We start from the raw sequence: 24,498 nt of genomic DNA on the forward strand, positions 1-24,498 counted from the left end.
CCATTGTTTGTAGATGACATGATAGTGTATATGGAAAACCCCATAGACCACCAAAAAACTACTTGACCTAATAAGTGAATTTGTCAAAACAGCAGGATACAAAGTCAATATTCAGAAGTTGAAAGCATTTTTGTATATAAAAATGAAGTATCAGATTCAGGAATCTGGAAAAAAATCCCCTTTGCTATAGCAACTAGAAAAATAAAGTGGCTAGGACTAAACTTAAGCAAGGAGGTAAAAGATGTGTGCAGAAAACTATACAACACTGAATAAAGAATTAAGGAAGACACAAATAAATGGAAGCACATACCATATCATGGATAGGAATCATGGATCATGGATGTGCCATGGCCTTCTCTGGCAAGAGGGAAGGGCCCTGTCTGCTCTCCCAGCAAATAGAGAAGTGTTGGCGACATTTTGAGTTTGTCCCTCTTATCCCCCGGGATAGGCTCTATGGGTTTCAGAGCCCTGCTCCCACCTCACCTGGCCTCAGCTGGTTTCCCTCAGGTTCAGGGAGGGCTGTGCTCTCTGCAGCACTCCCCAGTGGAGGCGTGCCCCCTATAGCTGCCGCACACTGTGACATGTGCTATCTTACAGAGGAAAAGAATATTCTTCTTGATGAGTAAGTCTGCACCCTCTACACATGTTTACAAAATATGTAAATACACAAGCCAATAAAAAGCATTTTCATGATTTCTAAAGAAACTAACCATTTCAAATTTCTAAAAACATTCATGAGTATGACTTTTTTTATATTTCATAAAATCCTACTGATTTACAAAACTAAATAGTGTGCTTAAATGCTTTCAGTCTTCCATAATTGAGTTGTAATTTGTAGAGGTAAAACAGTGTACAGTCATTTAACAATATGTATTTTGTATGTTCTACATGCTGTGCAATTGGCTTTGGGGTAAAACAAAGTAGAACATATGATTTCTGCAGTAAGAGTGTATAGAATGTTAAAAAGTTAAACGACAATACAAGGGATATAATGAATCAAAATATAATTAAATTCCAACACAATAGTATAGGTTATAGATAATAAATCTGACAGACTCAGAAGAGAACAATGTTTACTCTAGGATAGAACAGTTATAATTTACATTAACAGGAAAGTCTTGGAAAAAGCATGATTAAATTCCTAGTGATGTAAATAAAGGGAAGAGTTGGAAGACAAATCAAGTTGACCACAAACTGAGATTGGAGGAAGAAACATAAAGCAATTTGGGTGGATATTTGGGCTGTTGAGATGGATCATGGAGTCTAAATTAATTAGACTCAAGCTAAACCAATTGATTCCTTCATGCATACATCTAACCACCATACCCTGAGAAACAGCATAGCTATTTGCAATGAAATTATATCTTATCCACAGGTCTGGGATAAAGACAATCTGGGATACCAAAGAGAAGCCAATTATAATAGCTCAAGCAGTTCTATCGTAATTTTTAGATCTCTAATACCTTAGTTATTATGTGTACAAAACAGTTGATTTTAAGCGGAACCTAACCAACAATACAGAGATGCAAGGAAAACAAGACCAACAACACTGAAAGGAAAAGAAACAAACAGAGACAAGAGGGATGGAGGGAGCGGGGGACGGGGGGAAAGGAAGGGAATGGGAGGGGCAGGGAAGTGTAGCAAGGTCTCATGGACAAAACCAAAGGGGAAGGATTGAGGGAGGGAGGCGGGGAGGGGGCAGGGGAAGGTGGTGGGGGGAAGGCAGAGACAAATGTATTTGAAAAAATAAAGAAAATAAATTAAAAAAATAAAATAAAAAATGAAATAATTACTAGAGTGAAACTACTTTCATAAATACTTCACAGATAGCATCTAATTAGTACATTTCATACAAAGCATAGCTCTCACTTTGCTAACTGTACAACTAGGTGATATTTGCTTTGTTTTGAAATCAAAATCAACATGATGAAGTTCACAATTCACGAACATTGTTCCTGAAGGTCAACATGGTTCAAGTTGTTCTTCACCTGAGAGTAGAATATTGTAGATGAGGGCAATGGATCTCAAATAATGTAAATCAGAATTCCAAGAGGTAAGAGGCAGTGCCCAATAATCTGCTTTTAACAAACAATTCTGCTGTTGTCATTCCAATGTTAATTTCAAGTAACAAGGTAATGCAATAATGTAAATATTGCTGTTAAATCAGCAACACTGAAACAGGTTTAGTAGTAGTGGGTATCTGTTTCAAGATCTGGTAAAGTTAAGTACATATCAATACCTGCTAAAGGTTATTACTATGTTACTGAAAGAAATCAATAGGTAAAGAGCAGAAAACCATCTATGTATGTTGTGATAATTATGAACCAATTATGTTTTAACTATTGTAGAATCACAAACAATTATGTATCTTATGATCAAAGGTCAAAAGTTAAAGTGCCCAATTTTCGTCTTAGTTTTCCGAATTTCTAATTTGTCTTAACAAGCTTTAAAAATAAGGTGATAAATGGAAGTGGACCTAACTAAGTAGTTGTAGAAAAAAGCCAAATAACATATTGATTTCTTAAGCTACTTATTATTTCCTGGAAATTACTCCCTAACTGCAAACTTCCTAATTTATCCTAAATCCTGTGTCACTGAATGTAAGTTGCTCTCATTCTGAGGTCCTTTGTCCTTTTCCATATGTCCTTCTTTCAAGCTCTATGTCCACATGGAGTTTGTTTATCAACTCTTGAGGATTATGAGATTGGGCCTTAAAGACAGGTCAGCTAGCTGTCTCTTGGAGGGTAATGATACTCACCATTTACTTTATTTAAGAAGGACTCAACATTTTAAAACATAAGTGTGGACCTACACCCAGCAAGGAATCAAGAAATAATCTATATGAAAAAGAAAACCAAAGCCAAAGGAAGCTGTAACTTGTCACCAGCACCACCCAGTACTGGGTGCTCAGCCCCCCTTTAGATTTCTGTCACTTGTCTCCCCGATCACTCCAGTCTGTGTCCTCATGCTGAGACACTGGTCCTCAAGTGCTAGGAATGCTCATGCAGTTCACAGCTTTGGAGGCATAATGTGGACTGGGAGAAGAGTGCTTGGTACAAAGTCTCCCAGAAGACTGAGGTTAACAGCCCATTTGCAAATGATATACATCTTTTCTATGTTAGCAGGATGACAAGAAAAAATGGAAATGTGTTTGGCCTGTATCTCTGTCTGCAAGGCTACCTAGTTAATAGCTTTTGCCTATTTATAATTTTTATCTTAATATTTTATAATTTGTGATTATTCAAGACATTTAGGGACTATATTCTTAAGCACATTGCTCTGAGCTGGCTATGTCTTACAAGCACCGTATAGGACAATTCTTGCTTTCTTTTATGAAGAATCATGCAAGATAAATTGGCCTTGCTTTGGAATAAGGTGCTGTAATGAGAGGAAGGCATCTTACAGTTTTCTACTGAATTCTGCACTCATGGCTGCCCCAGCCTGTCCCACCAGAATGTCTCTGAACCTCCTGTTGTCAGAACTCTTCTGCAGACAACCATTTTGCTTGTCTTGGGGAATTGGCTGTTGTCTGACTTTGAGGCATTTTGCTCCCAGAGCTAAGTAGCAACTTCTAGAAAGCATAGAAATGGACCAACAAATGCTGAACTGGGGCTGCAGGTAGTAGTCATTAACAGCACAAAGAACAAGAATGTCTAGAATGATACAGAATCATTTTTTTCTTTCTTTTCTGCTGTGCTAGTTAGCCATATGTATATGTGTATATATGTATTTCTAAGCAACTTTGTGTAAATAGTGATTTGCCCATAATGGAACTGGTACACTTAGAAAAATAGACTTCCCTAGTTAAAGAAAACTGCTTCAAAACTTTCCCAAAGATGAAACTGCTCCTATTTTAGGAGAAAATTTCAAGAGAATTTTATTTTTACTTCTATGCCATTTTATGAAAGATTCACAACTTTTTACTTTAGTGTTTGATCTAACAAATACATTTTGAGAATAAAAATAGCCCACAGGAAAAACGGAATGTGGTTACACACAGAGAATTAGGCTGAAATTTAGCCACAATTCAGTACTAATAAAACAACAAATATTTACTGGTCACTTAGTAGGTGGTCATTATTTAAAGGATAAGACATAGTCTCTGGTTTCAGATTACTGCACAATCAAGGGGCGGGGATGGAGGAAGGAGAGAGAGAGAGAGAGAGAGAGAGATATTAAGTAGTTTTTTCTTTTTTTGGAATGATATACCTCACTGACTACAAGTCAATGGTGACCAGAGAGAGATAGAAACTAGAACACCTGGCAACTTGGTCAACTAACCAATCATTTTCTTTCACTTTTAATAGACAGTCCTTAAATGAACATTATTATACCTCCAAATCAGATTCTATATTTAAGTCTCAGAACCTGGACGTCCTCTTGTTGCCTCTATGTCTTAGCAATGTACTAGTGATCCCTTCCCAACACCTATCCCATGGACATGAACTAAAATCCAGTATTATGAAGGGGACTTTGAAATATCTTGTTTCAATGTTTAATGATCATAGTCTTCTTGAGACTCCTCTTATTTTTATCTTTTTGATTTTTCTTTGCCAGAATTTACTATTTTGGGCCTCCCTCCTGCTTCCCACCTGTGAGTGTTTTCCTGGTCAACCTTATTAGCCCCATGTTTCCTTGGTCTTCCCATCTGCACCAACCATGCAAGTAGGCATGCAGCTGAGAATGCCCTCCAACATTTTGCCCAGCATACTGGTCAAGGTGGGTTACAGGTTCTAGACTTTCTTAGCCTCAGCTGTCTAGGGAAAGTAGCCCATCAAATATCCATCCATGACTGTCAAGGTCACATGTAGAACAAAACTAGCATAAATGAGATTGATCAGGAAAACACCATGATCTGTCCCTAAAAGGTGGGCAGAAAAGAGAGACAGCTGTCTGAACAAAGACAAATCTGTCTAGATGTTTAGCAGATATTTATAAGCTTCATTAATCAGAAGAGAAAATATGACATGCAACTAAAAACCTATCTAGAAATCTAAGAAACAAACAAACAGAACAACCACTATCATCATCAAAGCAAAACAAACAAAACACCTTAACTTGTTTTGAGTTTTAAAGATTATTTTGTTCTTAGCATCTCACTTGAGTTAACATGATGTTGCTGGTTTGGAACTTATGTATTTGTATGTAATATACAAAAAGAAACAAAAATGTATTGCATACCTACTCTGCATCCAACTTTACCTTTAATTATATATGATATAGTAGTATCTATAGTTCAACTATAAGGAAATTGAGACTCAAAGCAAATCTAGTAAGTAATAGAATAAAGCTTCAAATTCAAGTACTTCTAAATTCAAAGTTCATGTCCTTAGTAAAACAGCATAATAATACTCAAATCGTATCTCACAAATTACCTCTTGATGATGGATTCTCAAGTCTTTAGGAGCCACATACTCCAACACCTAAAATTTTTAAGTCATTGAGAGTTTGGAAGATGACAGCAAGGTAGGTGAGAGCTGAACCAACTTGCTCGGGTACCCATCTGAGACACCTAGCTGATCTCTGAAGAACAGAGTGAACAGGCAAAAGAATCCCAGCTGATGTGAAGTTGGGAAGACAAAGATTGCAGAGGACATTTAAAAACAGAGGATAAGGAAATTTTTTAGACCTACAGGAAGATGCCTGGGCCCTTCTCCAGGGACTGAGTCTTCTGTAGGAGCTTTGGAGGAGAGCTGGATCCATGATAGTAACTTGGCAGCTCTCTCCCTCCCAGAGTACAAAGGCCACAGACCCACAACAGAAGAGACCTGGATGCTTGAAGTTGCTGTGGGTATAAAGACACACTAGGAGACACACGGAAGGTGGAGATCTCTGGTGGTCACTGATTGGGACAGTACCAGAGAAACTGGGGATCCGGGTGACACCTGAAGACAGCCATGACTGACCATGACCCATATAGTCCTAGGACTGGTTAGAGAGTTGGGCTGTGTGAAAAGCTGTGCATTTTTTAAGAAAGGCCACCTGCAACCAAGGGGAATTCACTCAATAAAAGGCTTTCAGCTGCTATGCAAGGACCTCTCACCACATAGGCCAGGCCAGTGAAGAGGGAGGAGGAGGCGTGTGATTTGTACCAAATCAGGGTGCCTCACAGATTGATCAAAGAGAGGCAACAGGTGCTCCAAGAGGTAGCAGTCTCCAGAGAGATTTAATTTAATAGGAGAAATAAATTGCTCTAAAGGGCTTTGTGCACTGGCAGTGCCCAGGCCAGCAAAGAGGAAGGAGGAAGAGTGCGAGTTGCTCTCACTCAGTGCACCTCACAAACTAATCAAACGGTTGCATATCGAGGTGGATTAAAAGCTCTAGCCTGGTGCATATAGACAGTGTGGGCCACGCAGCACTCTGAAGTCTTGGGCTGGAGGCTGGGAACCTGTCAATATTGTAGCCCAGACTGGGCACCCATCCTCGCAAAACCACAGGAAAGGAAAAAAGAGTCCATCCCTTCTCTGCCTACAGCATCTAAGAAGACCAGCAGATCCCAATTGGTGGGCTTAAAGTCAACAGGAGGCTTTTTTTTTTTTTTTGTGCAAGTGTAAGACAATAAGACCTGGAGCTATGAAAGAACCAAACAGATCCAGAGAGAGATCAGAAGGCTAACTCCAACAACTGAGACAAATTTCACTTTGCTGTCCTTCAGAATTTGCATTTTATTTATTTTTTGTTATTTTTTAATTTTGTTATTTCCCTTCTTTCTGTTTAGTTTTCTTTGTTTTGTTTGTTTGATTTCAGTGTTTGGCTGGTTTTCTTTGTTCTCCCTTTCATATTGCATTTTAATTTTTCTTCTTCTGCTTCACTTATATTCCAATAACACTATTCTTTGTCTTTTACTTATTCTCTTTATTCAGGTTATATATTCCTTGTCATATTATTATTGTTCCAAGCTCTACACAGCACCTTTCCCTGGTCTTGGTCTGTTTCACCATCATCCTGAGCTTTATTACTGTTGTGGTTAACTTTATCCTCTTGCACACTATGTCAAGTTTCTATGTCTTACTCTCATTATATCTCACTATCTACCCTCTCATAAGTGCTCTGCTTTCTCATGTCAGCTCACATTCTTATACTCCTCTAATAAAAGTCTTATCTCTTTTCCACCTTTTATAAAAAGTGGCTAGTTGAGTGAAATATCATGGTTATTGCCATACTTCTCTAAAGGATTGCCTATTTTTTCTCTATGTGTTGGTACTTTAAATCCCATAGAATACTCTCTCACTGTCTCAAACCATTTTGCCTTAGCCCTGCCCCTGATCCCATACAAGACAAGGTGGGAGTTGTGAATACCAATAAACCCACTGGAGGAGAGACCCCACCAACAAAGGAGCCGCCAACAGGTAAAACCCAAGTACAAGATAGCTCACACAAATGGAAAAAGGGCAACCCTAGAGCATCCAGGCAAGGAAATCAAAGAGACCACACCACCAAGTCTCACAGAACTCCTACCACAAAAATCAACCCTACAAAGACAGTTGGCAAAGCAGAGCATCAGGAATCACAGAAACAAACAAAAAGAGTCACCTAAAATGGGGAAACAGAGAAAAAACCTCCAAACAAAAAGAATGGAAGACTCACCACTAAAAGACCTAAGTGAAATGGAAGCAAGCAAACTATAAGATATAGAATTCAAAAGAATGGTTATAAGGATGCTCAAGGATCTCACAGAAAACTACAAGGAACTGGATGAGAGCTGCAACAATATGAAAAAGGAAAAATAAACTATAAACAAGAACTAGGAAGAAATGAATAACACAACTTTGGAAATAAAAAAAACACACTAGAAGGAGTTAAAAGCAGGCTGGATAAAGCAAAGGACCTAATTAGTGAGCTGGAAGGCAAGGTAGAAAGAATACGCAGGAACAGCAGCAGCCTGAAAAAAAGGCTAAACAAAAAAATATGAAGATAGTTAAAAGAACTGCAAGACAACATGAAACACAACAATATTTGAATCAAAGGAATACCAGAAGGAGAAGAAAAGGAACAAGGGCTAGAAACCTTGTTTGAAAAAATAATGACAGAAAACTTTCCAAACCTGGAGAGGAGAGAAACCACACAAGTTCAGGAAGCACAGAGGGTCCTAATCAAGGTCAGCCCAAAGAGGCCTGCCCCAAGACTATCTTAATTAAAATGTCAAATTTTTAAGACAATGAGAGACTCTAAAAAGCAGCAAGGGAGAAACAGATAGTAACATACAAAGGAGCTAAAATAAAGCTAGCAGCTGATTTCTCAACAAAAACACTATAAGCCAAAGGGAATAGGAAGATATATTCCAAGTAATGAAAAGCAAAAACCTGCAAACAAGATTACTCTAGATAGCAAGCCTCTCTTTCAGAATGGAAGGTGCAGTAAGGAGCATCACAGACAAAAGAAACCTAAAAGAATATAGCTTGACCAAACCAGCATTGCAAGAAATACTAAAAGGACTGCTTTAAGACAATGAAGGAAAAGACTGAGAGAGAGAGAGAGAGGAACACAACTACAAAAGGAAGAAATGTCAGTGAATAAGTACGTATCAGTAATAACATTAAATGTAAATGGATTAAATGCTTCAATAAAAAAACATAGAGTAGCTGAATGGATAATAAAATATGACCCACACATATGCTGCTTACAAGAGACCCACCTCAAAAAAAAAAAAAAAAAAAAAAAAAAAAAAGACCTACACAGACTGAAAATGAAGGGTTGGAAAAAATATTCCAAACAAATGGACAGGAAAAAATCCAGGGTAGCAATATTTATATCAGACAAAATAGACTTCAAAACAAAAACCATAAAGAGAGACACTGAAGGATACCTCATAACATTCAAGGGAAAAATCCATCAAGAAAACATAAACATTTTAAATATATATGAAACAAACATAGGAGCACCCATATATGTAAGGAAAATCATGGAGGAGCTTCAAGAAGGATCTAGATAGCAACATACTTATACTAGGGGATTTTAACACCCCACTCAAAAATAGATAGGTCATCCAAACAAAATATCAACAAAGACATTGTGGCACTGAACAATGCATTAAATCAAATGGACTTAACTGATATAAATAGAACCTTTCATTCAAAAGAGGCAAAATGAACATTCTTTTCAAATGCACATGGAAGAGTTTCAAGACAGATCACATGATAATACACAAAACAAGCATCAACAAATTCAAGAAAATTGAAATCATATCAAGAATTTTCTCAGACCACAAAGACTTGAAACTAGAAACCTACCACAAGGAAAAAACTCAATAATGCTCAAATTCATAGAGATGGATTAGCGTGCTATTAAACAATGACTAGGTCAATAATGAGATCAAAGAAGAATTCAAAATGTTTCTGGAAACAAATGAAATCAAACACACAACAGTCAAAAACTTATGGGACAAAGCAAAGGCAGTCCTGAGAGGGAAGTTCATAGTGATGCAGCCCTGCCTAAAAAAGATAGAAACATTTCAAATAAACAACCTAACCCTACATCTATGAGAAATGGAGGAACAACAACAAACAAAGTCCAGAGTAAGTAGAAGAAAAGACATACCAAGTTCAGAGAAGACTTAAATGACATAGAAACTAAAAGAACAATTCAAAAGATCAACAAATCCAGGAACAGGTTCTTTGAAAATATGAACAAAAAAGATGAACAAAAAGAAGAAAAAAAGGACCCAAATAAATAAAATCAGAAATGAAAGAAGAGAGATTACAACTGATACCACAGAAATACAAAGGATTGTAAGAAATTACTATGAACAATTATATGCCAAGAAATTTGAAAACCTGGGTGAAATAGACAAAGTTCTCAAAAAATATAATTTTCCAACACTGGATCAAGAAGAAGCAGAAATACTGAACAGACTGATAAAAGCCGGTGAAATTGAAGCAGTAATCAAAAAAGTCCCAGCACACAAAAACCCTGGACCAGATGGATTCACAAGATAATATTTAAAAAATGTTTAAGGAAGAGCTAAAACTCATCCTCCTCAGACTACTCAAAAAAATCCAAGAACAGAAAAGCCTCCCAAACTCTTTTTATGAGGTCAGCATCATCCTAATCCCAAAACCAGATAAAGACACAACAAAGAAAGAGAACTACAGGCCAATGTTGCTGATGAATATAGACAATAAAATCCTCTACAAAATATTGGCAAAATGCATCCAGCAATAGGTGACAAACATCATACACCATGATCAAGTGGGATTCATCCAAGGGATGCAAGGATGGTAGAATATTCACAAATCAATAAACATAATATAACACATAAAAAAAGGAAAGACAAAAACCTCATGATCATATTAATAGATACAGAAAAAACATTTAATAAGGTACAGCATCCATTTATGAAAAATAAAACAGCTAAGTGGGAGTAAAGAGAGCAACCTCAACATAATAAGGGCCATATACAAGAAACCTACAGCCAACATCATACTCAACAGACAAAAAATTAAAACTTTCCTTGTAAGATTAGTAACAAGACAAGGATGTCCGGTTTCACCACTTCTATTCAACATAGTATTGGAATTCCTAGCCACAGTGATCAGACAAGAAAAAGAAATAAAAGGCATCCAAATTGGAAAGGAGGAATTAAAACTGTCACTGTTTGCAGATATGATAGTGTACATAGAAAACCCCATAGACCCCACCAAAAAATCTACTCAACCTAATAAATAAAATTAGCAAAACAGCAGGGTACAAAATCAATATTCAGAAATCAAAGGGATTTTTGTATACTAACAATGAAATATAAGAATCGAGATCAGGGGAATAAACCTAACCAGAAGGTGAAAGTCCTGTACTCAGAAAACTACACAGCACTGAAGAAAGAAATAAAGGAAGCCACAAAGAAATGGAAGCGGGAGCTTGAGTCTGGTGCCTTAGACCACTCGGCCATCCTGACAAATACCATATGATCTCATCTGTAAGTGGAACCTAACCAACAATACAAAGATGCAAGGAAAATAAGACCAGCAACACTGTAAGGAAAAGAAACCAACAGAGACAAGAGGGAAGGAGGGAGGGGGGTGGGGGAAAAGGAAGGGAAAGAGCAAGTCAAGGAACATATAGCAAGGACTCATGGACAAAACCAAAGGGGAAGAGTTGAGGGAGGGGGCAAGGGAAAGTGGTGAGGGGTAGGCAGAGACAAATGTATTTGAAAAAATAAATTAATTAAAAAAGAAAGAAAGAAAGAGCTATTACCCTTCACTACAGCATGGATGGAACTGGAGAGCACTATGTTACGTGAAATAAACCAGGGGGTGAAAGACAAATACCATATAATCTCACCTAAAAGTAGAACTTAATCAAGAAAACAAACAAGCAAGCAAAATAGAACTAGAAACATGGAAATAAGGACTAGCTGACAGCAACCAGAGGGGACGGGGGAGAGGGATAATTGGGGGAAATAGCGGAAGGTCCATCAAGGAACATGTGTAAAAGAGGAAGGGACAAAGCCAAAGGGGGTAGGGGGTAGAGGGTGTGAGGTGGGGATGGGTGGGAAGAAGGGAATAGTGGGGGTAAAATGGAGACAACTGTAATTGAATGACAATAAAAATAAAATGAAAGTGTTAGGTTATCACATAATAATCTCCTAGGTGGACAGATTATTTCTTTCTTATTTTTGATTTCTTCATTTTATCTTATTTTTTAAATTTATAAATCATGTTTATTCTATTCCAGTTGTCTCAATTTTTACCCCTCTATCCCCCTCCACCCATCCCTCCCCCACACTGTACTCCCACAGTCAATTCCCAAGTCAAGTATGTCCATGGGTCATTCATACATGTTGTCTAGTCCCTTCCCCTCCTTTACATCATTATGGGGAATTGTAGAGTTTCTGGGGGGTATAGGTTGTTATTTGGCTTAAACAACAGCTTTATTATTTTTTATCAAATCAATAATTGTTGGAGTTCCAATCTTTGAGGTCAATTTTTGGGCTTTACCACCTAGGATTTCTAAGCTATCATTTGGGGAAATGTGCCTGTGGACCATGACAGAGTTTTGACTGCCCTTGGTTCCCTTAAAGGCAACATCCCTTGCAGAAGTATCAGTAAGATGATTTCCCTTAGCTTCCAGAGATTTAAGTTTATAATACCCTGAGGTCTTAATAATATCTAAAGCAGCATATAAAAGTATAGCATCCAATAATTTCTGTACATATGAGCCATTTTTAATTCTACTTTCATTGGAAGTAAAGAAGCCATATTATTCCAACATCACAAAATAATTACTTCAAAAATATACCTACTGTGAGTATAAATGTTGGCAATCTTGCCCTTGGCAAGGGTTCAGGCTCTGCGAACACATACCACTTGGTTTTAGGGCACAGTAATGAAAGACAAAGATACTACTTTAATTACCTCAAAAAGTGTTGATATTGCCATTGTGACCCTTTAAAGAAGAACCATCAGTGAACCATTAGTAGTTGGTGTCACTCTCAAGTGTTTCTTGCAGATCATCACAAAGGCTCAGGAGGTGATCTGTCAGTGTTGAGCCTTCATGAGAGGTTTCATTGGTAATGGAGAGGGGAGAGTAACAGGGTTAAAGTTTATATAATGTGAAATAGTTGTGTGAGTAGCAGTTGAAAAAGGACTTCATAGAAGGTGAGGCACTGACTGGAAAAGGTTGAGTGTGATGAGGATTCAGGAAAGCTTGTACTGAATGGGGTACAAAGATGGTTAAAGGGGATCCTACAATAATTTTCTTCATGGCCTTAACTAAAAGAACAGTGGGAGTATTATTACTAAACAAAAAAGAAAATGGGTTTGGCTACCTGTTGCCACAACAGCCAAAGTCATGAATGGGTGCTGATGGGAAAATTAAAAGGTTTTATTTGGATGCTGCTCCATGCTGGATAATAGGGGACTCCCATCTCAAAGCTCATCTCTGCAAAGCCAAGACAAAACCCAGCCATCCTCAGTAATATCAGAACAAGGGTAGTGCCCAGATTTCCCTTTCCATTTTTAAGTACCATTCAATGAAGCCCAAGGTGGCTGCTGAGTGATCATTCACATAGCTTAGCTTGTTCCCAGCTGCTGTCTGGCTTCAGGCTCCCTCTTGGAGGTTGCATGGGGAACCAGCATGACCATGCCATGCAGCTTCTAGGGCCACAAGTTTGCATGTTCCCAAAAAGGAGTGCAGACAATCACTGGTGAATGCCTCACCAGGTCACTGAAAGAGAGAGAGACTCTCTCCTGGAGGCCATGGGCCACATGACTGCTAAGGTCACATGGCACATGGAGAGGACAGACCAGTGTGTAACAAGGAGGGGGATCTGGCCAGATTGCTAGGCAGAGGTGAGTGGGGGCAGAGGTGAGAGGAACACTGCAATAGGCTGCACTCTACCCCAAGGCAGGAAAGGGGTGGGGAAGCTCTGAGGACCACACTGAGCAGTTTTTGCAGTAACCGGGCAGCAAGGTGTGACCGTGGAAATACCTTCCTACATGCTTCAATCACACAGAAGATATTGGGGCCAGTCTATATAAAGTGGAGAGTGCAGAAACGTTGCCCTCTTTGTTCTCTCCTCTTTCTCAGCTTCTGGAAGCTCTAGTCTCTGGGCCACAGGCCCTGGAGACCATATGGTCTGGGAACATTCCCAGTACACATCCCCAATGTGGAAAGCCACTGTGGCACTGGTGACTGTGGCTGTGCTGGACCTGTGTTGCCCAGAAAGGCATACAGACAAACTGGAGGGCAGCAGTCAGAGAAAGAGGGCAGCACACTCTGAGTAGGACACCCAGATACACAGACATCAAGAGATGCCTGAAGTCAAACAGTGACTGGAAACCAGCTAAGTCACCTGCATTTCTTAAAGGATGGTACTTTTGGGTGGGAGAAGAGGTGCAAACTTGAACTGAGCAAACAGAGGTTGGCAGGGTGATTTTCTTTGGATTTCTTAGAAGAAATGGGTTTTGAGGCAGAAACCTGCCATTATTTCAAACTGTATAGCCTTTGAATAAAAAAATTGCTTCCCTTTTCACCTAGCTCTGCCTCCAGAGTTTTTGCCTGTTGGGAGCAAGTGATAGGACCCCAGTGGTTGTTTGGTTACAATAATGGCACCCAATGTGTGTTCCTAGCTGCTTGTGTCAAGTTGACCCCCAAGAAGTGGAACTGTAGGGTTTCCCAGTTGCTGGGAATTTCTCTGCATGCCTGCCAGAGGCATTGGCCAATTAAACACGCCTGGCAGGTAGGAAGGAAATGGGTCTGGGAAGGGAACAGGGTCTAAGTAGGAGGGAGGGTCACCTGAGTTTTGGGGTCATGAACCAGGGTCCAGGGAAGAGTGGCTGAATTTTGGGGAGGCCATTGCTTGGGGACCATCGTTCATGAGGTTGGTTGACAGAAAACTTATGTCAGCGTTTGTTGGAATAGTGGAGTCATGGTATCAGTTTTTGTTTGTATGTTCCCAGCTTTCCTAAGGTCTTTTTTCTAAATTTTATTTTAATTTATTTTTTCAAATCTAAGGTCTTGTTGTATTTATAATTATGTGTCTGTGTGTCTGGGCCATCAAAGGTTGTTCTGTTTTGGCTTTTAGAGGGAGCTCACTGGGATGAATTTTGGCAGATTAGACCATGTACAACCATCATTCAATGTCTAAACTAGCTGTTTATTATTGTAACATTGTGTGGTCTACATATTCTTTGGATTGCAGGAAAAAGTTACACCTAAATCATTCCCTGAATTGCTGTACCTTCAGATGATTAGATTTGCTTTTCCAATGGTTAGGCATATGGGATGAGATCCTTTATGTTAAGGTGTTTATCTTCTTGCATAATAGGGTTTCACCAGAGGCAGAGGTTTGCTTGATGGTGTAGAGAAGGGAAATAGACTCAAAATCCCTCCCTGATTATTAGACACAGGAAAATCTAGTTAATGCCCTGACCTTGGAACACAAGATTTATAGAAGGAATACTGCCCCACATCACCACCTTCTTTGCTGAAATATGGCCCAGAGAGCAATAACCCCACTCCTGTATGATGAATAAGGTGCTTCCCCCTCAAAGACCTGTCAGGGCACCCAGTGTGGCCAGGGTGTATCCCTATCTAGAGTGGGTTGGAGGACAGGAGAGGGACTTCTCCTGCACTTTCTGATCCTCCTGCAAGGCTGGGCTGGCAGCTGTACCAGAAGGCCAGTGACCCATAGAGGGGTGTCTTGACAGTGGCTGTGGAGCTACAGCAAGACAACATGGCTGGAGCAGCAGATTGCCACAGCTGGATCTGCCAAATGCTGTTAAATCAGCCAAGAGGGAGTGTGGGCATTCAGGACCCTTCCTTCTTTCATGAAACTCTGAAGGCTAGTAATGATGACATCATTTTGGCATTCAGTCTTATCACTGATGAAAAAGTTAAGGATCACATTCAAGAAACTGTTGCTATAGCCCTGGCTTGTGTAGCTAAGTGGACTCAGTGCTGGCCTGTGAACCAAAGAAACTGTTGCTACAGAACCACCTAAAGTAGTGGGAAGTGCTGCCAACAAAGAAGTATTAACAAAATTAATAGACCTTACTCATGAGAACAAAGATAATCTTCAGGTTTGTCATTGCTTTGAGTTTACTGAAGTCCTCCAGAGTTCGAGCTGATGAAAGATATATTAATAGGGTGCACAAAGCAATCTCTGCAGAAACTAAACACTCAAAGAGAACATGCTATAAAGTCTGGGAAGAAAATCCCAATCACAAAGACTGGAGGCAAACTGATGGTTGGCCACTTAGTTTGGAAAATGTTGGCAATACATGTTGGTTCAGTGCTGTTATTCAGTCTGTCTTTCAGTTACCTGAATTAGAAGCACTTGTCCTCAGCTACAATCTTTCACAAAATGGTATTTGAAAATTGTCCAGATCACACATAAAATAAAAAAAAAAATCATGTTTATGCAAGAGGTGGAGTACTTGTTTGCTCTGATGATGGGATCAAACTGCAAATTTGTTTACCCTTCAGGAGCCCTGGATGTTTTAAAGGAAGCATTCTGATCACCTGAGGAAAGCAACAAAATGGAGTGAATTTACACACATGCTCTTGGATTGGCTAGAGAATACATTCTAGCTAGATGTTGATCTAGCAATCCCAGGAACAAATCTGAAAATCCAATGATGCAGCTATTCTATGGCACTTTCCTTACAGAAAGAGTTTGTGAAAGAAATCTCTTTTGTAACATTGAGATTTTTGGCCAATATCTCCTTCAGGTAAATAGTTATCATATAACTTAGACAAATGTTTAAAGTGGCTGTGGTGGAAAGTAACATTGAGCTACTTCCAATCATTCAGTGAAGTATATATAGACAAGAATGCTGGTTTATGAAACTACTTCCAGCATTAGTCTTTGAACTCTCAAGATTTGAGTTCACTCGGTCAGTTGATTAGCCAGAGAAAATTCACAATAAACTGGAATTTCCTCAGATCACTTATATGGACAGGTTACATGTACAGAAACAAAGAGATTGTTTGAAGTAAGAGAGAGTGTATTCAGAAGTTGAAGTAAAAGTCCTACAGCAAAAACTGGAAAGGTATGTGACACATGGCTCATGACCAGCTCATTTCCCACTTTTGGACATGCTGATGTTATTAAATTTGCTAGTACAAAACCTGCCTCAGAAAGCTCTGTGTCTCAAAGTGGCACAACAAGACAGTACCACCTTCTCTTGTACATTGCCCAGTCTCTGACCTGACATTAAAAGAAAGTACAAGTAAAGAAAGCCCTTCTCAGGCTATGACAATGAATAAGCCCCTTACATCTTCCTGGTCATCCTGGTCTTTTTGAAGAGTCACACATGAGAACATAAACTTTGCTAAGGTGGAGGAGTGAGACTGAACAGGATATACAAATTTTTAAAAATTGCATTGCAAGCACTAACCAGATTATTAAGCAAGTGCAGTATGATCCTCTGTTTTGTTAGGTGCCTTATCATTTGCACAGAGTTCTTGTTCATGAAGGATGATACAAATGCTGGACACTTATGTGCCTGTATGTACAAACAACCCTAACAAGTCTGGCTGAAATATAATGACATTTCTATTACCAAATATTCCTGGAAAGAATTTGAAAGAGATTCCTAGGGAGTCCTGGATAATGTTAGTGCTTACTTTTTAATGTTCATTAACAACAAGCTACACCACTTTAATGCAGATGCAGCTCCGAGTAAAACAGATCAGATGTTAGGAGAATTAGAAGCTTTAGCTGTTGAACTTAGGCATTACATTCATAAAGATAATTGGAGATTTGAACAGGAAGTAGAGGAATGGAAAGAAGAGCAGTCTTGTAAGATTCAAATGGAATTCTTCACCAACTCAGCCTGGAGTGAGGTATTCCAGGATCTATCATCTAGGAATAGGATGTGCTTGCAAATCTAGGGACTTTTAGCTTCTTGATACTGAGAGTATGGACCTTCCAAGTCTTGAAAAGGACAAGGATTGAAAGTGAGTTATGGCTAAATTTGAATGAGTATAGAAGGTTGTGGGAGTTTTACTTGAAAGGAAAGGAACCTCAACTCTAGTTCTATGCTTGTCTTCGGATATTGTGGGGGCTCTGGGGACCTTTGTTTTGTTTACACCAGAAATTATCATGTCTCTGTTGTGAGAAAAGTTGGCACATTGGTAGGTGAAAGAATGTCTCTCCCTTTGGAGCTTCAGGCCATTTGGACTTAGGATCGGTTAGTGTGAAACAAGATTCTAAGGCAAGTATTAGTTCCCCCTTTCTTTTTTCTGGAACTTTGTCTTTGTTTCTATTCTGAATGGAAATTGAGGGTTTTTAAGAATTAAAACTTCATATTAAATTGGAAAGAAAACAATGGAAAGCATAAGGCATGGAAATGGAGTTTTGGTAGATATTGGAAGGACAAAGATTTTCCTTTTTGCTTTGTATTTTTCTTCCTATCTGATTCCTACAGAATTAAGCATTCTTATTGACTGAGTAATGACATAAAGCTTCTTCACATGAAACCAATAAGACAAGTTCAAATTGTAGTTTTAATAATCAATACTTTGACTGGAATGTGATGCCTGAAGGAGGCATGCCTGGACTCTGTAAGTCACCAGAAAGCATTGAGGAACTGAGATTTACTTTCAAAGCTAATGGAAGCCCACTGAGTTAATGTCCTGGTACTTTGTTTGGTCATGTGGTCCATGGCAGTCTTTCCAGGGAAAGAATGAAGGTTGCTTTCCTGAAAGATGGCAAGGAGGAACCCTAAGATACATGGAAACCTCAAGGACTTAGGGTATATGCACTGCAGGCAAAGGCAGATGACAGGTCTATAGCTTGGTTTCTGTGCCCTGAAGGGCTAACTAACAGTCAATGTAAAGGTTCCCTGTGTAAGTTCTAGCGAGCATATTTAAAGAACCTAGTAATCAGTTGCTGCTCATGTTGTACTCATGAAAATGATGAGGCAAAATTAAAAATTGGCAGTCTCTTTGATGAAAATGAGGGTAATGTTAGGGAGAGGAATTGGGTTTCAAGGAAAATCAGTCCTCAGTTGTGGATATGACTGTAGTGCAGCTAACTATCTTTAAAGTTTTGCTTTTACTTGGAAGCCAAACTTGTTTACCTCTGCAACTGATGACATCACCAGGGATATTTAATTTACAGACATGAAAGATTTGTCAAATTGTCACTACATATCATTCCAGCAAAGGTCTTGCAACTGGACCTCTTCTCCAAAGATAGGCCCGCAGACTCAGAGACAGGTTTGTGATTTGTTGTGTGAATTAGCCTGTTTGTTCTTCCTTCTGTTTTCATAGGGGAGGTGCCTATGACCTCATTTACCGCGGTGTTTTGTTTCAGAGTATAGGACCTACTTAGGAAGCCTGTCTGCATCACCACCTCCTGACACTCAGTAGTTTGGCTGAACAAAATGGTTTAGTTGGCGAAGTATGAGGTGGCCTATCAGCTTCACTTTAAAATTGTTTTCATTTTCTGCCCTAATGGTTTAGACAAAAAGGGTCCAGAAGTGTTAAAGGGGAAATTTCAGAATATTCTCCTCAGCCTAATTTGAGTTAAGTATAATGGGCAATAGGGCTTTGGACAGGTGTGACAGACCTTGCACACTTTCCTCTGGAGAAGTCACTCTTTCTTAATAGGGGGCACTATAGAATTAGTCCCTAGCCTTTTCATTTAATTTCTATGGTTCTGATCATACCTTCTAACCCCTTTGCCAAATTTGTCACTTCCAGCAAGGTTACCAACTTGTCCAGCAATGTCGTCCTTTGGACATCACATACACCGCTTTCCAGGGACAACAAACTGATCTGGATTTTGCAAGATCTTTCTTCCTCATATAAAGATTCCATCCCTGAACCCCTTTTGTTAGGGATCCCTAAACCAGGGGTTATGGACTATTGTCTTGGAGAGCAGAAAGTAGCTACTGAAGAACAAGACCTTTGCCCCTTTGTCTTTGTAAGATTAAAGTCCAGAAGTGTTAAAGGGGGTATTAAAATGGAGGAAGTCTGGCTGGATCACTAGAGAGAGGAGAGTGGGGACCCCAGGAGCAGCAAAAGAGGCTGCAACCCCCAGAGATAGGGTAGAGATTGGGAAACACTGAGGACTGACCATGAGTAATTGCCCTGGCTAATGGGCAGCACGGCATGATGGAGAGAAATACCATCATACGTGTTTCTGCCATGAAGAGGGTTTGGGACTGGACTATATAAAATGGAGAGTATGGAAATTCCACTCTCTTTGTTATCCCCCCTTTTCTGGCTGCTCAGAGCTTGAGTACCTGGGAAGGCAGGCCCTGGAGACCACGTGGTCTGGGATCTTTACTGGTGCCTCTCCAAAGCATGGGAAGCTGCTGCAGCACTGGCAACTAGAGCTGTGTTCTTTGGGTGCTGACGGGCCAGGCTCACAGATGAACCAGAGGGCAATGGCCAGAGGAAAAGGGCAGCTGACCATGAGTAGGACACCAGGACACACAGATTCTGAAAGATTCTTCAGGCCAAGCAGCAACTGGAAACTAGTTAAGCCACCTGCATTTCTTAAAGACAGTACTTTTTGTGGGAAGAAGAAGTTCCTAGTGCAGACTTGAACTGAGCTGGCAGAGGGGGGCAAGGTGTTTTTCTTTGGGTGTCTCAGAGGAATCAGGCTTTATGGCAGAAACTTGCCATTATTTCAAATTCTATATCCTTTTTACCCCTATTAATTATTTTATTATTTTATTATTATTTATTCTATTACAGTTTTCCTAATTTTACCCCCTTTGCTCTCCTCTGCCCAACCCTTCCCCCACCCACAATCAATCCCCAAACTGTTGTCCATGTCCATGGGTTGTTCATCATGTTCTTTAACTAATTCCTTCCCCTTCTTTCCACCATTGCTCCCCTCTGGCAGCTGACAGTATGTTCAGCTGACAGTATGTTCAACTCTCAGTATGTTCCATGTTTCCATGTCTCTGGTTCTGTTTTGCTTGCTACTTTATTTTTTACATTATAGTCCTCTTATCCAGGAGATCATATGGTAGTTGTCTTTTACCAACTGGTTTATTTAACTTCACATAACAGTCTCTTGTTCCAACCATCATGTCACAAAAGGTAGGAATACTGCACAGAAGAAAGAAATAAAGAAGGAATTCTTGCCTTTTGTATACCGTTTGAATAAAAGATTCCTTTCTCTTTCCACAAAACTCTGCCTCCAGAGTTGTCCTATTGGTGGTGAGTGGCAGGACCTCATTCATTGTTTGGTTGCGAGTGCACCAGTTGATTTCAGGACCCAAGCAGTGAGTGACAAGCAAAAAAACCCCCAAAAAGCTGGTACTGATCAGCAAGTGACAAGTAGGAAACTGCAGGTCCCAGGCAGTGAGGAACAAGCAAGAGAGAGTGCTTCTTTGTTCTTCTGGGGCTATATTCCTTTTGGGTGTAAAGCAGACTAGGTGTTTCTCAGAAAGCTAATTAACTTCCTAAATTTTCACCTGCTTTGGGTGGGTCCACTTCACAACCAATCTCTTCTTTACCTAGTCTACTTATGGTCCTTTTAGGGCCAGCACCCCCCAACCACCATTCTGACTTCTATAGAACATGTGTCTGCCTCCCCCTGGTCTTGCCCTCAATCTGGTACCAGAAAGGCAGGGGCAAGGGTTTATCTCCCTACCCAATCATCTTTCTACCTTTTGGCTTGCTCGTGGCAATGTCCACTCAACCCTCTAGCCCTTAGTGCACTCAGGCCCCATGCATTCATACTTCCAGCTTTCAGCATGCTCACTGAAGAACATCCCTCTGCCACTATTCCAACAGGTAAGGGAGACTCCTTTGACTCCACTGTGACTCAAGGCTTCCCGGCTTCCCTGCTCTTGTGGTCTAAGGCCACATTGCAGCAGCTGTAGTGGCTTGGTGATCTCCTGGCCAATGTTCTGCTGTTACCTGGCCAAACAACAACTTCCACTGGGGAAGGTGGTACTCTGCCACTGGGGCTGTCTGCCAGAGTTTCTACCACTTCTGGGCCAGGCTTCCACGTGACCAAGAAACCATGATCAACCAAGTTTCCATGTTTCTCACCCAACCTGCAGGACGGCACAGTATTCCAAGTGTTGGGTCCCTCAACTTGTGAGAAGGGTTAGGTAGAATGTACAGGTTCATCCACCAGTAACAGTAATGACTCTAATGTGATAATGTTCTGTTGCCACAGCATATATTTGCTATAATACCCTATGGATCAATGGTGGTCTTCATGTTTTGGGGTGAGTGCCTTTCTTTTTCACATATAAAAAGGAAAACGGAATCTGAGAGTATGGATGCCCAAGAGCAAATAAATGGATTAAACTATGCTTTAAGATTTCAAAGGCCATGGCAGCCTTTTCTTCCCTTAATATTTGGTCAGGGTTGTTTTTTTTTTTAAGTAAACATACAGAAGTTTGGCCATAAGAAGGAGATTTTTTATCTGATTTTGGCAATAATTAGCCCAAGAAAACCTCACATTTAACTCTTAATTTTGGATTTTGGAAAGCTTAGGACACCATGAAGCTTATGTGGATATAGATGCAGACATGTTCTGATATGAGATACTCTAACTGCTGAATCTGGGTCTGGGCAAACTGCATTTTTTCCTTGTGACCGTATGTCTCTTAATAGAAAAGCATTAGCAAGTGCATGTAGTCTTCCTGTGAGGAAACTTGGATGGAATTGCAAAAATTCAAGTTACTCACATATTGGAAAAAAGTAGAACCTCAAGGGAACTTTATATTATCCAGATCAGCCTTTAGGATTTTTGTGAGAAATAATAACTCTCAGTCAAACCTTTATGCACTACTGTCCAGGTATGTTTTTTCTTCCTAAGTGAATTCAAAAAAGTACTGACTAGCTTCATCAACTGGGATACTGAAGAATGTACCACATTACAATCAAGAATTTACTTTCAGTTGGAATAAATGATAGCAGCATATGAGAATTAGGAACTATAGAGTGTTGAGGGATAACGTTGTGGTTTATTGCTCAAAAGTCTTGGGCAAATTCCACCTTTGGCCCTTAGGTTTTCTCACAGTTAAAATAGGAATACTATAGGAACCAGTACAAAGGATAATGAGGCCCTGTTTCTTGTAATATTATATTATGGGCTTTATACATTGAAAGTCTTTAGTTATGGTGCATTGATTGATTCTGGGAAGGGGTTTGAATATTGATAGGAGTGCACTGTCGATTCTGCCAATATCATTTGGAGATTTTGCCCTTAAAGAAGAAGGCAGCTGAACCAATAGAGACTAATGCATAGCTTTCCCAAAATCAGCTACAGTGCCATCAGAAATGGAGGTAATAAGGTATGTCAAAGGATCATTTATTTTGAAAAGTGAAAATTTTAGGCTCCTGGTAACATTGAAGCCTCAAAACACCAATCACTATTAAAAAAATTATATAAAATTATATAATGTTCAGGTATACAATTCTATAATACATCATCTATATACTGTACTATGTGTTTAACACCCCTAGTTAAGGCTCTTTCCTTCATGCTTTATCCCTCTTATTTATTCTTCTAGTTCCCCCTACCTTCTTTCCCTCTGGTGATCACCTTGCTGTTGTCTGTGTCTATGAATTTTTTTGTTCACTGAATCCCATTCTGTTCTTCAACCAGCCCCAAACCACTTTCCTCTATGTCAGTGGTCAGTCTGTTCCATGCACCCATGCCTCTGTTTCTATTTTGTTTGTCTGTTTATTTTGTCATTGGATTTCATATATAAGTGAAATCATCTGATACTTGTCTTTCTCTGATTGACTTGTTTCACTTAGCGAAATACTCTCCAGGTCTACCTACATTGTCCCAAAAGGTAAGATTTCCTTCTCCTTTTATGGCTGGGGAGAATTTCATGATGTAAAAATACCACAGCTTTTTTATCCACTCATCACCTAATGGGCACCTAGGCTACTTCCAAATCTGTACTATTGTAAATAATGCTGCAATGAACATAGTAGTACATATAATTTTTCAAATTAGTATTTGGACAAATTAGTATTTGAGACAAATGCCATTAATGGAATGTCTGGATCATAGGGAAGTTCCATTTTTAATTTTTTTTCAGGTAACCCCATACTCTGTATTAATTAATTAATTTTATTCTAAAATAATGTTTATTCTATTACAGTTGTCTCAGTTTTTCCCCCTTTGCCCTCCTCCGCCCATGCCACTCCCTCCCACAATTAATTCCCACTCTGTTGTCCATGTCCATGGGTCACTCATGGATGTTCTTTGTTTTTGTTTTTTGTTTGTTTTAGAATTATTATTTATTTATAGTTTTTTCTTCTTCCCTTTGGAAACTCAGTGAGCACTGCTTTCGCGGAGTTTGTTCATCTCAGTAGCTTCACAATGTTGGGTTTCCCATATGTTAACTCCTTCAAGTTTTCTTTTCATTCTTCTTAGACTACTGGGCACTATTCAAATATCCCAGGGTTAAAATATTCCAGCCCTGTGGCTTCAAATTCCATCTGTAGATTTTCCAAACATAAAACTTCATCTTCAAGCTCCAGACTTACAATTCAAATGTCCATTTGACTTCTCCTTGTATGTTTGGTAGACACCTCACATTTATCTAGAGCAACACTTGATTCCTCAGCTCCAACATGTTCTCTGCCTCAGAAAATATCTCTGCCAGCTGGAGTCCCCCATCCATGCTACACTGCCTCTCCTGGTCTTTTAGGAAAATCTCACCTTAAAAATATATTCTAAATTCAATCCCTTTTAGTCACTTCCCTTGCTACCACTCTTACCTAAGCACTATCATCTCTCCCTGGAATATTTTACCAGCTCCCCAAACTGGCCTCTCTGCTTCTTTTCTTGACCCTCCAAATATAGTCTTCACACAGCAACTATAATCAAAGGACCATTTAAAAACAGGGGGTGAGTAGGGCAAAAGAGAGTATTTAGGGGAGAATGGGGACAACTGCAATTGAACAACAATAAAAAAAGAAAAAAGAAGAAGAAACAGATATTACTTTATGTTCCTTTCCTGCTCAATAATCTCCAATGACTTAGAATAAAATTATACTTGAAATAGTATTTAATGTCCTTGCTGACATATAGGGTCTTACCTGCTTTGGTCCCCA

The 24,498-nt window shown here is 39.4% G+C and overlaps 1 pseudogene; it reads left to right on the forward strand.

The window, feature by feature from the left end:
- Window positions 1-329: 329 nt before the first annotated feature.
- LOC129085591 (ubiquitin carboxyl-terminal hydrolase 28-like) lies at window positions 330-20,000 on the forward strand (annotated as a pseudogene).
- The last annotated feature ends 4,498 nt before the right edge of the window (window positions 20,001-24,498 follow it).

The sequence above is a fragment of the Pteronotus mesoamericanus genome, unplaced genomic scaffold (assembly GCF_021234165.1).
Source record: "Pteronotus mesoamericanus isolate MK-2021 breed Mesoamerican mustached bat unplaced genomic scaffold, CSHL_Meso_final scaffold_31, whole genome shotgun sequence".
NCBI classification, from domain to species: Eukaryota; Metazoa; Chordata; class Mammalia; order Chiroptera; family Mormoopidae; genus Pteronotus; species Pteronotus mesoamericanus.